The sequence below is a fragment of the Bidens hawaiensis genome, unplaced genomic scaffold (assembly GCF_021521415.1).
Source record: "Bidens hawaiensis isolate Kalapana, Puna unplaced genomic scaffold, B.hawaiensis_p1.1 tig00003244_1, whole genome shotgun sequence".
In the NCBI taxonomy this organism is placed as follows: domain Eukaryota; kingdom Viridiplantae; phylum Streptophyta; class Magnoliopsida; order Asterales; family Asteraceae; genus Bidens; species Bidens hawaiensis.
Window position 1 is genome coordinate 916,791 of NW_027491178.1, and position 4,353 is coordinate 921,143.

General features: G+C 39.3%; 1 pseudogene across 1 annotated transcript; it reads left to right on the top strand.

Moving 5' to 3' along the window:
- Positions 1–1,108: 1,108 nt before the first annotated feature.
- Positions 1,109–2,702, top strand: LOC143622958 (benzyl alcohol O-benzoyltransferase-like; annotated as a pseudogene). The gene is made up of 2 exons (XR_013151803.1): positions 1,109–1,632; positions 1,729–2,702. The product of XR_013151803.1 is annotated as a benzyl alcohol O-benzoyltransferase-like (transcript).
- The last annotated feature ends 1,651 nt before the right edge of the window (positions 2,703–4,353 follow it).

A 4,353-nucleotide genomic window follows, 5' to 3' on the forward strand; every position in this document is an offset into this window, starting at 1 on the left:
AATAATGATCGTTACACAGTCCTTTAAGGTTTATACAATAGATTAAATTAACTAATTCAGAAATACAACGAATCAAATGATTTTTAGTTATAATGGTAGAAAAAAGGTCAAACGTGATCCAAAACACCATCCCGATGTCACAGGCATAATCGTAAGTCCGTGCTTAGTAATTAAGTACCTCAATGTAGAACTGAGATTTACAAATTAGCAAGAGTAGTAAACAGATACTTATATTGCATAATTTTTTTAAATGATCAATAATTTTACAATTTGAGAATATGTTCCAAATACAATGCCAGATCACTACCCTTTCTCTAATTTCGTCCTTAACATCACAAGCCAAGCAATAAACCAAAAAAGAAACACTCAAAACATAATTTTCAGGAAGGTATTTAAAAGAATATTACCAATAAATCTGATGAGTATAGAGACTGATTGAATTTACTTAACTACACATAACACCAAACATCAATTCAATCTCCATCGAACAACTTCAAAACACAAAATCACTAAGCAAAATATCCAAAATTAATAACAAACTAACAAAAATTGAAAACACATATGTAAACAACCTTAGAACATAGAGGTAAATAACAAAAAAATTGATTGTTATAATTCAAGTACTATTATATATTGAAAAATACATATTGTGAACATACAGTAATCAAAATTGGCTAAACCAATAATGATTGTTACACAATCGTTTTAAGAGTTTATACAATGAATTAAATTATACAATTCAGAATTAATCGAAGACTCTGATTAGCAACATACCGTCTGAAATAAAAGATTTCGATTGAATAGTCACCGATGGCGAGGAGCATGTACTTCGACGGAGACGGAGATGAAACTGAAAAACTTGGTCGCCCGTGATTTTAGAGTTTAGGAATGAGGTTTGACAGATCTGAAACATTAGGAAAGAGGCACAATTGATTTAGGGTTTTGCAAACATTGATGAATCTAATTGTTTGGATAAGGGATCCGAACCGGCGCTGTGAAAGGAGAATTTTGGGAGGCGGGAATTAGAGAGCGAGGATAGGCTAGATACCGAACACGTGGCAAAAGCAAACTTTTATTTATTTAATAGTATAGATTTCACACCACTATATAAATCAATTACCATTCACGTACCTTATTGTCATCGAAACTCACATAACAACACAAACCTTAAACTAAATATACATGGCACAACAAACCAGCACTCCGTTGACATTCGCCGTCCGACGGCAACCACCGGAGCTCATCGTTCCGGCTAAGCCAACACCGCGAGAACTGAAGCCTCTCTCGGACATTGACGATCAACCAAGACTTAGGTTTCATCTACCCGCGATTCATATTTATCAAAACAATCCAAAAATGGCGAACAAGAATCCGGGGAGTGTGATCAGGGAGGCGTTGGCTAAGGCGTTGGTGTTTTATTATCCGTTTGCCGGTCGCTTAAAGGAAGGTCCGAATAGGAAGCTGATGGTGGACTGCTCAGGCCAGGGTGTGTTGTTTATCGAGGCGGAGGCGGATGTTACACTGAAGCAGTTTGGGGTGGACCTCCAGCCGCCGTTCCCGTGTAGGGAGGAGCTTCTGTACGATGTTCCTGGTTCCAGTGGCATTGTTGATTCACCATTGTTGCTGATTCAGGTAAAATTTAAAAAATAAAATTTGGTTATGCATGCACCGATTAAACAGTTGGTCAAGTTTTTATAAGAATGTATCTTCGTCTATGTTGACTGATAGGTGACACGACTTTTATGTGGAGGCTTCATCTTGGCTACACGAGTCAATCATACATGTGCGACGCATTTGGATATGCACAATTTGTGACAGCAATGAGTGAAATGGCAAAAGGCGAATCGACACCGTCAACAATGCCAGTTTGGCAAAGAGAGTTACTTGGTACACGCACACATCATGAGTATGACAAAGTGGTGTCTATCACGTTGGAAGACATGGAGTGTAGGTCATTTTTCTTTGGACCTACTCAAATTTCATCTATTCGTAGGTTCGTACCATCACACCTCAAGCATTGTACCACATTTGAGGTCCTAACAGCATGTCTTTGGCGTTGTCGAACAACCGCATTTCAACCAAACCCAGAAGATGAAACACGAATGATGTTCAGCATCAGCGCGCGCTCAAAGTTTCAGCCTCGAATCCCTCTAGGATATTATGGAAATGTGTTTAGCTGGCCAGTTGCCACTTCCAAAGCTCAAGACATATGTGACAAACCATTAGGACATGCATTGGAGCTTGTAATGAAAGCTAAATCTGAAGTAACCGAAGAGCACATGAAATCTGTTGATCTAACGGTAATCAGAGAATGACCCAGCTTCACAACTGTTGGAAGCTATCTTGTGTCGGATGTGACACATCAGGGAATTCTTGATATTGATTTTGGGTGGGGGCAAGCGGTCTATGCAGGGCCGGATTCCCATGTTGCTGGTTTCTATACACGCTATATTAATCATAAGGGCGAGTCTGGAATCTTAGTGCCCGTGTGGTTTCCAGGTGATGTTATGCAGAGATTTGTCAAAGAGATAGATAAAATGTTAGCGCGTGACGGTAATGGTCTTGTTATCCGAGAACACGTTCCCGCTCATTCAAAACTATGATATCCTTGGTTTGATTCAATAAATGGGTATGCAACGAGCTATAAGACGTAGTATTTTATACAAATGATAGAAGCTTGTATGTAATCTTAGTTGGTTGTACGACTATTCATGGGTATTGAATGGTCTTGTTTCAAATTAATCAATCTAAATGTTTTTAATTATTAATCAATCAAAATTGTGTGAAGACGTTCATGAACATAATGGAAAAAGTCAAAGTCGATATCACATGACCAATTAATCATTCAAAAGATTTATACAAACAAAATGTAAATCCCAAACCTAATTGCCCAACACTGATGTGTAAATATTAAGATCTACACAAAACCCCAAAGATAAATTAGTTAGTGAGTAATTGACCTATCACAATCACAGAGTCACAAAACTGATCACACCGCTGATTGTTCCAGCAGAGTTTTACAGCTAATTGCCCAACCCTATATGTTTTTTATATTATGTTCATTCTTTTCACCCGACTAATTTACCACGTGGTTGTGGGTTCGGGTCCCACGGATGACGCCAATGAAAAAACACGGATCTAAACCCGAATGGGTTAGACCGATGTTTCCACAGGATATGGGTCAAGTAACGAATAACACGTCAATACAAGTAACTTCTCAACAAGTCCGGTGACGGAAACCTGCAAAACAGAACACCGTGAGCTCGTTACGGGAAGGACGGGAGTGGGGGTCTTCCCGTAACCACCCTCCGGCGTGAGGAAAAGTATTGTTCTTAGAGAAAGAAAGTACTTTAAGTGATTGATGTAATATGTGAAGTGTGAAAGAATACCTCACGATGATGGAGATGGTATTTATAGCCGGTGGTATAGAGGTAGGGTGACAAACTGGACACGTGTCCACTCCGTATAGGGCAAGACAACGGCCATGTGCACGGTTATAACAACCTTGCCAGCTGTCCTCCTTCAATTGGTTACTGCATCACATGTCCTTAAAGAAAGGATCTTTGATTAAATATTCTTCTAGAAGGAAGTTGGTTACAAGTTACAACTGATTTGCTGATCACGTCACTCTTCTGTCATCTCGCGTGTGATGGGAATGTCTTGCAGATGACTTCTGAGGTAGTCTTAAGTAGCCCACGGATGGTCTTAGGAACTCTTCATTATTCTTCCTTTAAATCGAGTTATGCGGGTGACTAGAATACTCCGCGGGTGACTTTTGAGGAAGTCCTGATTGACCCGTGGATGATCCATTATGGGTTTTTGAAGCTTTTCACTACCCTACCTCTATAACAGCTATTGAAATACATGTATACTTTCAATTCATTATTAACCATATATTCTATAAATACACAAATCCGTTGGTTAACTTGTTTTGTTTGTGTTTCATATAATATTATATATTGAGGATAACAGATTTAGGCCGTTTATTGAATTACGGGTTGTCTGCGGGTTAAAACGGTTGCGGCTGATTGGTCTTAGTTTGGGCTGGGCTTAAGCCAACAGTTAGGCTCAGCAATCATGTTTGAAAAAAATATATTTTGTTTCATCTAATAGAGGTGTACAAAATACCCGGTATTGGATTTCTCCCCGGGACCGACTCGGAAACGGAAATACCCAGTCAAATACCTGACTATACCTAGAACCGGTTCCTACCCGGACCTGGTTTTGACTTTTGTTGACCATACCCAAAACCGGTTCCTACCCGGTTCCTGAAAATACCCTGTTTGTGCACCTCTATCATCTAATTCTTATCCACTCATCGCCTTCTCCATCATTTTATAGTTTTTCATTCGC